Source organism: Schistocerca americana, chromosome 2, assembly GCF_021461395.2.
Source record: "Schistocerca americana isolate TAMUIC-IGC-003095 chromosome 2, iqSchAmer2.1, whole genome shotgun sequence".
Taxonomy (NCBI): domain Eukaryota; kingdom Metazoa; phylum Arthropoda; class Insecta; order Orthoptera; family Acrididae; genus Schistocerca; species Schistocerca americana.
In genome coordinates, this window is record NC_060120.1 from 726,899,532 (window position 1) to 726,912,617 (window position 13,086).

Genomic DNA, 13,086 nt, shown 5'->3' on the forward strand with positions numbered 1-13,086 from the left:
ACATTGCGGTGCAAATATTATAGTCTATAACTGGCGGCATGCAGGCCTCAGGTTCTGTTCGACCTTCTGTCAATATCAGTCATCTCATACTTAGTTGTGGAAAATTCTAGAAATTTCTTGTAAACTATTTGGACAATGTGGAGAAAAAAAAAAAAAAGCGGCGTTTCTGATAAACAGGGGTAATCTCCTGAATGCATTTCAGCTCCATCAATATTGGTTGCCCGTATTATAAACCAGCGCTGAGTGTTAATTGTAGGTCTCGTGTAAGTATTAAATTCACCGCAAGTAGGCATTGTTTCGGATGGATAGTGGTGGTGGTGGGTAGTGTTTAACGTCCCGTCGACAACGAGGTCATTCGAGACGGAGCGCAAGCTCGGGTTAGGGAAGGATTGGGAAGGAAATCGGCCGTGCCCTTTCAAAGGAACCATCCCGGCGATGGATAGTGTCAAGGAACTGCGTAATTAGAATGTCGCCACCCGACATACCACTAACAGCAGCTTATATTCAACTGGGCTCTGACGCGTCTTCCCCTGGATCTGGCTATGTAAACATCATCTGCTGAATGGCATTTATGCCTGCTGCCCCAGGTTGAGAACTTTCACGTTAGAGTAAATTCGCGACATTGGTCCACAATGACTTGCGGGATTCCGAATGAGCCACATTCCTCATAATAATCGGGAGAGTCTTCGAAGAAACTAAGGGAAGCATTTCAGCTCGTGTATCAAACAACAACATTCCAGCAGTTATTCTTAACAAGGGCACCTTGTACGGCACATTAGACGGGGGACCTGTGACCCAGCGGGTGTCTGTTACGGTGGTAACAAGGTGACGAAACGGCGGGCCGGAGTGGATTGCACCATCGCTTACGCAACAATTTGCTCTGTCTGTAGCCATGCAGCCACTAATCTCCCTATACCGAACAATATCAAATCAAAAGTAGCAGAAGCAGCGGTGAATGGTTGAGTTTAAGTGTCAGCGGGGTGCTGACCACTTCTCTCATGTAACTAGACACTAATCCACGTCTTCACGTCTTCATAGATGGAGGAAATAATTACAAACAGTATACTGCAAAATTTTCATTCCACTCTCTTTATGATCTTCATGTTACATGATCGATTTCGGGATAAAACGATTCTGTCTTTAAATGTTCGTGTCAGTGTGTTGCCCAGTCGACAACCGCATGAGTCATCCAAAATAAAAATGAAATTCACGTATTTCATATAACGCGACTAACATATCTGCGATTAAGAATTGTATACTGTTCTCCACACTATCGCTGACTGCCTGGTTCAGTCTCACATGGCAGACGTGCAAGTCGCACTAGATCATCTTAGAGATAATCGGGTTCTGTGAATGGCTTTGTAATGACGTAATCAGAGCAACTACGTAGCCAGCTGAAGAAGAGGTTTTACAATCCCGAAATCATTAATGTAACGAGATTTTCTCACATAAAAGAGAGATGAGTGAAAATCTGCTACGTAAACGACTAACAAAATATTGCTGGTCGATCTACTGAAATGAGAATCTACAAAATGAATTATAAATATTTCTCGTTCAATTTCGTAAAACATTAAGATCTACACAAAAGTTACGCAACACAGATGGCGGATGAGTTCAGACATTAATCAGTATGTATGTGATTACATTATAGTCGGCGTCTTCATCTTCAGTGCGAGCGAAGACTAGCCTGGTGTAACTCTCCATGCTATTATATACTGTGCAAGACTCCTAATCTCAGCGTATCTAATGCAGCCTATATGCATTTGGAACTGCTTACTGTATCCAAGCCTTGGTCTCATGTGTGTGAAATCTTATGGGACTTAACTGCTAAGGTCATCAGTCCCTAAGCTTACACACTACTTAAACTAAATTATCCAAAGGACAAACACACACACTCATGCCAAAGGGAGGACTCGAACCTCCGCCCGGGATGCGAAACTGATTACTACTTGATGCATCAGGTGTCTTATCAACCGATCCTCTTTTAGACAAGCTCTACCACAAATTTCTTTGCTCCCAGTTCGATTTTGTACCTCCTCATTAGTTATTAGACTTTCTTATCTAATCGTTAACATTCTTCTGGAGCACCGTATTTCAAAAGCTTCTGTTCTCCTGTCTGAACTGCTTATCGAGCACATATGCTGACTGCTTCGACCATCGTCAGATTTTTTACTGCCCAAATAGCAAAACTACTTTCAGCTTCATTACCTAGCCTAATTTGTTCATTCCGTATCATCTGCTTTAATTCAAATACACTTGGTTATCCATAACTCATATTGTGTACTTAGTAAGCTATCCATAACATTCAAGAAGTACTGTAAACCTTCACTCTTTGCAAGAATTACTATGTCATCTGCCAACATTAAAAGTGAACAAGGAATGGCCAGCCTTTCCAAATGTTACAAGAACAGGTGGCTGTGGGAACTGCTGGACGAAAAGCAGAGTGGAAAGGACTTCACTGTCGTGGGTCTTTCCGGAATGGAAGAGTCTTATGATGCCAGTGTTTGGACTTCTCGTGTTCATATACACCATAACACGGCACACAAGTTTTGAACGTGCCCCTACTACGAGTGACACGTTTTACACTGTACAGGAGGTAGAGTAGTTTTTAACGAAAATGTGTGGGTGGCCGTAGGGGGATTTGAATTGTTGCCGTTCCAAGTAAGAGTTCACAGTTACTAGTAGGCCACATAGCTCGGAGGAGCTGTTAGCTTTTTCCGGGACCAGTATTATATCGTTACCGTGTGTCATTCTCTCAAGGCGGCTGCTGATGACGTCAGCTGGGCTGCTTACTCAGGTAGGTCAGCGACCGGGCTGCCCGTGGCAAATGCTGAACAGGGCGTAGCGATCCCACATACCGATAGCGCGGCGGGGCGGAGTGGGTCGTCTGCGTTTTTGTTAACGCTGTCGTTCAGTCCACCTACCTCCATAGGATTCTTGCCGATGTCCCTTCACTCTGTGGTAGCAGATACGTGTTAGGCAGTGTAAAACAGCGTTGATGAAGCCACCACCTAATACCTACCACACAAAGGCCGCATAACTAGTTTAAAGTCAGTTCCTGAAAGTTCAGGATTAAAAAATCGGGCGTTCGGGACCTTCAGCAACTTGTAGAAAAGCGTTTAAAATTAGATTAACGATGCTTTTTTATTCATACTGAAACACATGAAATGGCTAATAATTCCGTATTTAATATGGTAAAACGTTATCATTCAAAGCCTGTGTAACAAATATTTACTCGAAAAGCAGCCAGAATTTTAGCAAGTCCGACCCGACTAATTTTCACGTTCCACCAGTCACAGACCCACAACTATTCGCGAGTTAAGCATTCCGTACAGAGCACGCCACGCGGAGTTGTTACTACCACCAGAAAGTTCACACGCTCCTATTTAACTACTTAATTTAGAAACACCAAACTTTCATTAAAATTTTCGTAACTCCAGTCGCTTCAGTCCCGATGTGTCTGAACCTAAATTATTACATTATTTCCTCACCTTACAGAGTATTTTTAAGGACCGATCTAACGAGTGTTATGCATAGACCGGGTAGCAAGCGACTCCTCTCGAGGTACTTTCCTGTATGCCCGACTCGTATTTCCGCGAAGCAACAGCTTAATTCTGACTGGCTGTTGATCTAAACGACCGATCACAACGTTTCTTCCAGATCATTCTCGCGGCAAATCTTGCCTTGTCCAATCATTAATTTGGTAGTAATTGATGTCAAGCAAAACCTCAAATTCTTGTATTTTGTTTACTCAAAATAAACTAAGTGCGAAATATTCTTCGCATTGATAAATAAACTTCCATTCTGGCTACTTTTATACAAAAGCAAGCACAAACTGGCAAACGTCACTTGAATCGTAGTTGCAACATAACTTTCCCACAGTTCGTCCGTACAAGGTTTTATGCAAAATTAAATATTAAATTTTAACGTATGTCCCACATACAGTCTCAATCATTCTCACGCACTCACACGGCAAAATATAATCAAATAACAATTTTGACCGATTTTTGACCAAAGTTTTAAAAAGAAAATTCTAATTTACTTTTATGCACTGATAACTTTGGAATGGCTTCGAATGATAATGAATGTCAATCTGTTATTGTTCCAAAAAACCAAGGTTTTTGGGCTTTCAGGTATTTCGCTTTATCTCCCTAACTATAATAAACAAAAATCTGAAATTTTGACAGCATCATTCTATTAGTAACAGAAGTCTGTATACCAATTTGAACAAAATCGGATAGTAACTAATATGGATTATTTAGATTCGTAGAGGGTATGAATCTTCGTATCGACTGAATGTTACGCTATGCAGTACTCACGGCACGTAACGTCAGCTGTGCTGTGAAAAAAAAAAAAAAAAAAAAAAAAAAAGCCATCCTGCAGCCACTGTACTAGACGGCTGCGTGCCTTACTGCAACGAATGTCATCTCGTAATAAACTGCTGCGTTACAGTAGTCGCCGCCACCCGGGCAAGTACCATTCCTTATGAAGATACCTCAGCTGCTTCGATCAGCAAGTAGAAAAACTCGTGTCATGAAATATTCGCGCTTAGTTTCATTCAAAAAGTACGAATACAATTTCGCACGCCCACATGAAATCTTTCCTTCAGTATATCTGGGACGCCAAGGCAACACTCATTCGCTCTTAGTTTAGTTAGCGTACCAATCAAACCGGCTACTAATCTCAGGCCCCTATGGTATTCGTTTTTAATCCGCCACACAACTTGGTTATAATCCGGAACGAACACCACCACGATCTATGTTCTAATTCAGCAGTTGCCAAAAACTAGATATATGCGTCGTTAAATACCGTCTAGTCACTTATTTCTGAAATGGGTATCTTCTACATAAAACATAAGGGTGGTAAGGGATAATCAATCATGATCTGATGTAATCTTCTGGTTGATCTTCCATCACTCTCCATGGAAGTATAAGGTGAGCAATCTTCTGGCGGCCATGTTTTTGCGCTGCCTGCAGCCATCCAGCGTCGACGCCGGCGGGGAGTATTTTTCCCCCGTCTCATGCGAGGCCTCTGTGCAGAATTGTTGCGCAATATCACGTGTTTGTTAGGTGATGGAATACAGTGTATTGAGTAAGTGATTGTAGTGAAATGGCGAAATACAAGGCAGTACTCTAAGGAAATTATTTCGAAAGGAATTTCCTGATATTCAGGTTTCTATTCAGAGTACGATTTGATTGATTGATAAATAAATTTTATGAAATGGGAAGTGTTGTTAACAGGAAACAGACAACAACTCACAGAAGAAACTCTTGATAACATTGGGTATGCTCTGGAAAGGTCTCCTAGAGAGTCAGTTCAACGTCTTCCTGAGCAAATGGGAATATCCCTTGGTTCTGTTCCAATGGCTACGAAGTTACTAAACTTACAGCCCTATAAAATAACTGCATTGCAAGACCTTAAACCGGGTACCCCACTCCAAAATCATTGCAGGTTTGTGAAAGGATTTCGAACAGTGTGCATGACGGAGAAACTGATCCTCACCTAACTTTCTTTCCGGATGAATCACGGTTCCACCTAAGTGGATGCATTAATTCACAAAATAACCGTTACTGGAGTTCTGAAAAGCCTAACGTAATACACGAGGCACCCCTGCATGATCAAAAATAGGAGGTAGCTGAGAACAGGCCCTATATTTTCCTGGAAAAAGCAGTGATATATGTGGAACACGTTTTGCGGGCTTTTTTTGCCAACTAACTAAGAGTACGAGCTATCGCGACCTCTAAGCAGGAATCCGCGACGGCACATACATCCAACTTCTCGTTACAGGAAATTCATGACGCACTTCAAGATGGAGTTATCACTAACAACATATGGCCGCCTTGTTCCCTGATTTACCTATTGTGATATTTATCTCCGAGGGGCAGTACACGATAAAGTGTACAAATCAAATCCACAGACTTTAGATCAACTGAAAAATAAATGTCGTCAAGAAATTGCTGTCATTACTCAGAGGGAACTGGAGAGTTATTAACAACTTCCTAAGCAGCTGTCACAAATACTTTATAACAACGAAGGGAGGCAGTTCCAACATCTCCTTTGTTAATAAACTTGAATAATTTTCTTTTTAAGTGTTTATGTCATGTATGTTATAAGTAAGTCACGTGACAAACCATACTACACTCCTGGAAATTGAAATAAGAACACCGTGAATTCATTGTCCCAGGAAGGGGAAACTTTATTGACACATTCCTGGGGTCAGATACATCACATGATCACACTGACAGACCCACAGGCACATAGACACATGCAACAGAGCATGCACAATGTCGGCACTAGTACAGTGTATATCCACCATTCGCAGCAATGCAGGCTGCTATTCTCCCATGGAGACGATCGTAGAGATGCTGGATGTAGTCCTGTGGAACGGCTTGCCATGCCATTTCCACCTGGCGCCTCAGTTGGACCAGCGTTCGTGCTGGACGTGCAGACCGCGTGAGACGACGCTTCATCCAGTCCCAAACATGCTCAATGGGGGACAGATCCGGAGATCTTGCTGGCCAGGGTAGTTGACTTACACCTTCTAGAGCACGTTGGGTGGCACGGGATACATGCGGACGTGCATTGTCCCGTTGGAACAGCAAGTTCCCTTGCCGGTCTAGGAATGGTAGAACGATGGGTTCGATGACGGTTTGGATGTACCGTGCACTATTCAGTGTCCCCTCGACGTTCACCAGTGGTGTACGGCCAGTGTAGGAGGTCGCTTCCCACACCATGATGCCGGGTGTTGGCCCTGTGTGCCTCGGTCGTATGCAGTCCTGATTGTGGCGCTCACCTGCACGGCGCCAAACACGCATACGACCATCATTGGCACCAAGGCAGAAGCGACTCTCATCGCTGAAGACGACACGTCTCCATTCGTCCCTCCATTCACGCCTATCGCGACACCACTGGAGGCGGGCTGCACGATGTTGGGGCGTGAGCGGAAGACGGCCTAACGGTGTGCGGGACCGTAGCCCAGCTTCATGGAGACGGTTGCGAATGGTCCTCGCCGATACCCCAGGAGCAACAGTGTCCCTAATTTGCTGGGAAGTGGCGGTGCGGTCCCCTACGGCACTGCGTAGGATCCTACGGTCTTGGCGTGCATCCGTGCGTCGCTGCGGTCCGGTCCCAGGTCGACGGGCACGTGCACCTTCCGCCGACCACTGGCGACAACATCGATGTACTGTGGAGACCCTACGCCCCACGTGTTGAGCAATTCGGCGGTACGTCCACCCGGCCTCCCGCATGCCCACTATACGCCCTCGCTCAAAGTCCGTCAAGTGCACATACGGTTCACGTCCACGCTGTCGCGGCATGCTACCAGTGTTAAAGACTGCGATGGAGCTCCGTATGCCACGGCAAACTGGCTGACACTGACGGCGGCGGTGCACAAATGCTGCGCAGCTAGCGCCATTCGACGGCCAACACCGCGTTTCCTTGTGTGTCCGCTGTGCCGTGCGTGTGATCATTGCTTGTACAGCCCTCTCGCAGTGTCCGGAGCAAGTATGGTGGGTCTGACACACCGGTGTCAATGTGTTCTTTTTTCCATTTCCAGGAGTGTATATTTTCCGCGCCGCAGAGACAACAGTCGGCCTCGGCGGCCGGCCGCACGCCGCCATAGGCAGTTACGTTAACGGTTGATCACCCTGTGTTATATTGTGCTACTCTTTTTTGGAATACTGGAAACACGTGGACCGATTTAATGACAAAAGAACGTACTTTCACGTTCCGCAACCCTAGTTAAAAACCACTCATACGATAAACGACATTATACTGTTACTGCTAACAAATGAGTCAGTCAATATTTACTTTGAAAATTCGCTTCATAATGAGGGCAACAGTGTACAGCTTTCAACTGTACCAAGCCTGCTACGTCACTTTCCTGTTCAAACTTACGCTTCTAGATTCCGTTCTATTACGCATTTATTTGCGTAGACTGCATTTTAAAGACGTAATTTTTAGTTTATAACTGACCTTAGCGCCGTACTCACTTCGCTTTTCAAGCAGAATTAAGGCTTTCGTGAGCACTTGTTGACAAACTGCCTGTTTGCTTCTGCCTCGGGTTCTTCGGCCAACGTTCGCCTGATGATTTTTCTGTCATATCACCGGCACGAGTGGCTGGCATTGTCAAAGTTTCACCCTCCATTGCTGGTGGTGGACTGCAGGACGGAGAAACTTTCACAATGCCAGCCACTCGTGCTCGCGAAACGACAGAAAAATCATCAGGTGAACGTCAGACGAAGAACCCGAGGCAGAAACCAACAGGCAGTTTGTCAAAACGGCTAATGTATTTATGAGGATTGTGTTCGTTGTCTCGTAAACCCACGTGCTCAAAGTTACAAGGGATAATCAATTCTGCGGTAGGATGTAGTGATGACCAAGTAGGTCTTCTGAATAGGAACTCCAGAAACTGTTCCTGTAGCATCGAACCAACCAAATAGAAATACATATACGAAGACAGTAACTTGTTCTCGAAAGAACAGTTACTGTTGATGACCATGCAGCTTTTCCCTGGAATAAATGATGACTAAATGACAACATCAGCTGCCGACAGGTGCTTTTGATATACCTCGATGTGGACAGCTGAAAATGTGTGCCCCGACCGGGACTCGAACCCGGGATCTCCTGCTTACATGGCAGACGCTCTATCCATCTGAGCCACCGAGGGGACAGATGAATAGCGCGACTGCAGGGACTTATCCCTTGCACGCTTCCCGTGAGACTCACATTCCCAACTGTCCACAATTCTACATATGCATTGTACCTTATAGACATTTGCCCACCCACTCATTACTCGCGCACGCTTTGGCGATTCCCGTAAGAGTTTGGGCAACCTGTGCGCATTCGCACAGACGAAGGTCAATGGCTGGGAATCGCCAAAGCGTGCGCGAGTAATGAGTGGGTGGGCATATGGCTATAAGGTCCAATACACAGGTAGAATTGTGGACAGTTGGGAATGTAGGTCTCACGGGAAGCGTGCAAGGGATAAGTCCCTGCAGTCGCGCTATTCATCTGTCCCCTCGGTGGCTCAGATTGATAGAGCGTCTGCCATGTAAGCAGGAGATCCCGGGTTCGAGTCCCGGTCGGTGCACACATTTTCAGCTGTCCACATCGAGGTATATCAACAACACCTGTCGGCAGCTGAGTTTGTCAGTCATCAAATATAAATACGTTACCACCTTATCCACGTCTTCTGTGTGACAGCGATAGTAATTTGTTGTGAATAGTAGTTACTACGTTTGGGGCTGTTTAAGAGGAGTTGGCTACGTTTTGGCACCGGTTTTCACCCTCTCCGTTCTCTTCATTATTACAATCCCCCCCCCACACACACACACAAAGAAAGAGAGAGACGCCAAGCGCGACTTTTATGTCCAACTTTTGACAATATTTTAATATAGTCAGATACTTTATATTGTAAAAGTCGGAAAAAATTACTGTTTCTAATTAAGTCTTCTACCAGACTCCGTAAATGTCTTAAATTTTTCTGTTATACCGAACCCACAAACTTAAGTCTTAGCACAGTGAACGTCATATTCAATATTTTCAGTTTCAGGACCCTATTTACGCATCTGTGTCTATTTATAAAGTGCACTGCGAGTAAACGCCAAGAACAACTAACGAAATTTGTATTTCTTTTTAATTTATTGGGTTGGTTATAAAGTAACACACACGCCTCCCCCCACCGCGTAATACGCGTTATTGATAGTGTAATATAAAACTTGCAGGTTCTGGACTACTTTCTCATTAGCACCCCTTTAAATAGTATATTTCAACAGTATGTAGGCATAAAACCTGGACTATGGAGCAAAGAAAGAAAGAAAGAAAGGCCATTTCGTCGTGTGTCTTGTTTCACACTGTTTCCACATTCTGGCTGAGTTTTACGTCACGAGAGTGAAGCATGGCGAGGGTTCCATGGATGATTTGGGCAGCTATATCGTTTTATTCCGTGATTACTCTGCAAGGTCGCGTTACTTCACGAATGTGACTATTTTGGCTGATCAGGTCCGTCCCATGGTACAATGTTTCTTCCCCAGCGCTGATGCTTTGTTTCAAGGCGAGAGGGCTCCCGTTCACACAGGTCGCATCGTCCAGAGTCTGTTTTGTGAGCAGCAGGATGAACTGTCCCATTTCCCCTGGCCACCACACTCACCAGATGTCAGTATTATTGAGCCTCTATGGTCTACTTTGGTGTGAATGTTGCCTGATCGCTATCCACCTCCTTCACCGTTACCTGAACTTCGCACTACTTTGCAGGAGCATTGGTACAAGATGCTCTTTAAAAACCTACAGTACATGTATTTATCCGATCGCGGACGAATGAAAGCTGTTTTGACTGCCAACGGGTTTCCTACAACGTACTAGGCACTGTACTGTTTTTTTTTTTTTTTTTTTTTTTTTTTCTTTTTTTTTCTTTTTTTTTTTTTGGTGTTTCCATATTTTGTCCAACCTGTACATCATAATGTCTTATAATGCTGAAGGCCATGGGTTTAAGATTTTCATTTTCTTCTACTCCGACAGATTTAAATATATCGCGGGCCTCCAATGGAATGTTACTCCTGGTTAAAAATTCGCACGCCTCCCCCCCCCCCCCCCCACTCCTACTCCTTACTCCAAGATTTACTAGTACAAGGGTGTGCAGGCTGCAGCCGCGGCCGGTTCAGAGACCGCTATGTGGCAGCCGACGGGGCGGTAACCGGCTTTGGAGGTGCAGACGCGGCGACGCCTCCGTTGCGCAACGGCGGCCACAGGAAGCGGTCGGCAGTGACCCAGATCGATGCCCGGCGGCGCTGCTCCTCAGCGTGACTCACGCTCTGCGAGACAGAGTCGCCGGCGCCGCTTCCGTCTCTGGCCGCGAGACAAGAGGCAGCACCAAATCCAGCAGATGCGAGAGAGGTGGCGTTGGTTCACTAAACTGTGTTAATTTTGAATCCTTTAATCGGTAATATTTGCAGCAGTAGCTCTGCCGTTGTCGACCACGATTCTGCATTAAGGGCTCGCGACTGGTGGTAACTACGAGTTCCGTTCTGCAAGTTACCGTCGCCCTGTCCGACTTGTGTGACCCTTCTGGCACATATATTACCGCCGGCACAGCCCTATGGATTCAGAGCATGGAAACTACCCAGCGCGTATCGACATACTAAATTTTTTCGTTCCCTCGGAGGCGAATTTTTCCACTTACAGACATATCGTTTGCATGTTTCGACCTTTTAGTTCTTAGTTTCAAAACCAGGGCGCAGCACCTTGTAAGACACGATTTGTGAGTTACTTTACAGTATGTCGTGCACAGAAAATGGTTACTTCCACAAAGTAGTGTAAATAATTATTGTGCCTAAATTTAAGACTGAGAATCTGTTCTTTTTCTAAGTTCATTAACTGTTCTAGAGGCAGAGACTTCGTTCAGATTTGTATAAATTTTGTTCGTTACTATGAAATAACGATTTTCTGAAGGTGCACCTCAGGTTGCGTTTATGAAGTCATATTACTGCAGCAACTGAAGTCCGTATTGGAAATCACGTATTTAAAAAATATTAACATCAAGAATTCTACTTTCCGTGTGCATTAGCATCTATATTCGCTAATTTCAATTTGGCCTTGGATAATGGAATATTGAAATAATTTATTCCTACGCTCTAGAGAAATTCGTGAAATATCAACAGTTGAACAATTATAAGCTCTTTTTAATGACAAATGCGGAATTGTCTGAGAAGATGAATTCTCGATTTTGACCAAATATTGTCCTGTTGAGCTTAATGAAATTGACTGGCAAACGATAAGAACGTTAAGATGTTGTGCCAGTAGCTAGGAGAAGAGGACGTACTCATTTCCTGACAGTGAAGATTTATATGATAGATAAAATGCGAATAAGAAGCCAAGAAGAGGTGTTTCAAACAATTTCAGAAGTTAGGTTTTAAAATGTTGGTTAACTACTAAAACACCGCAAACGTTTATTTACTGGCAGTGGCAAAATTATTACTTACCAAAAATTATTGTATGATTATCATTTTCGTGCGTTTATGAAGTCGTATTACAGCAGCAACAAAAGTCTGTATTGCAAATCATGTCTTTCGAAAATATTAACAATAATAATTCCACTTTCTGTGTGGATTAGCATATACAGTTTACTGTTTCAAATAAAACATACATATTGCTGAATAAAATGTTTTTATTGAAGAAAGGGGAAAGAAAATACAAAGCAAAGACTAATAGTTTTCACTGGAATTTAAACTTGAGGGCCACATATGTTGATCTCCAGTTATGCCTTAGTAAATCAGCAAAAAAATATTTCATTTGCATGTGTTTTACGCTTGTTTATTAGTTTCCTGGAAAACATGAAAAGAAAAATTTCACACACACACACACACACACACACACACACACACACACACACAGACAGCCGTGTCCTTTCCCACGTTTTCTTTGGCAGAGGCGTCTCCAGACGTCTGCCAACCAATAGCCGTCCAGACGTGTTCCCCCGGTGCCCGGCACGCCCAGCCAAGCCATTAAGGCCAGTACAACCGTCCGTCCACCATTTGAACCCTTTCCTGTCTGGTGTGCATACAACCGGCGATTATGGTATCAGAACTACTGTGCCGGAGATTCTAAGCCTGTGATAGACAATAGCTTTCTGTAACCTTTTGTGACTTCGCATGTATCTCTGACTAGTTGTGACCATCAAAAATCCAATTTTTCCTTCTTACGAGGGAGTAAACCGTTCTTGTCCAGATTTGCGGTTCTTGAGAAGGCGAAACGCGGTGTCGATGTACAGTCCGACCCAGATTCTTAGGTGGCTTGCTTCCATACCTTCAGAACACGCTCAGCTTTCACTAACTAAAATAAAAACATACAGATGGCAGAAACGTGTCCACAATTCTCTAATGTAATTAGGAAGACGTACTGAAATTTTAGAGATACGGATCGAATCCAATGGCACACTTCCGTGAGGTCTTCTCCGATGGCATAATAGACACGGCATCCCAAGAAAGGACGCTCGAGTTCAATTTCCAGTCCAGCTGAGAATCCCGCATTTAATCAATACGCTTCGCCAAGAGCGGACGAATTAGATATTACCTTAACTTCCCAACCCAT

The 13,086-nt window shown here is 44.2% G+C and overlaps 1 protein-coding gene and 1 non-coding gene across 3 annotated transcripts in view; both read right to left on the reverse strand.

Moving 5' to 3' along the window:
- The window catches only part of LOC124594586 (sodium-dependent phosphate transporter 2), a 333,885-nt gene that overhangs the window by 260,600 nt on the left and 60,199 nt on the right, over window positions 1–13,086 (reverse strand). The gene's annotated exons all lie outside the window — the stretch shown is intronic.
- Window positions 8,595–8,668, reverse strand: Trnat-ugu. Its single transcript has one exon. It is a non-coding gene; the product is annotated as a tRNA-Thr (tRNA).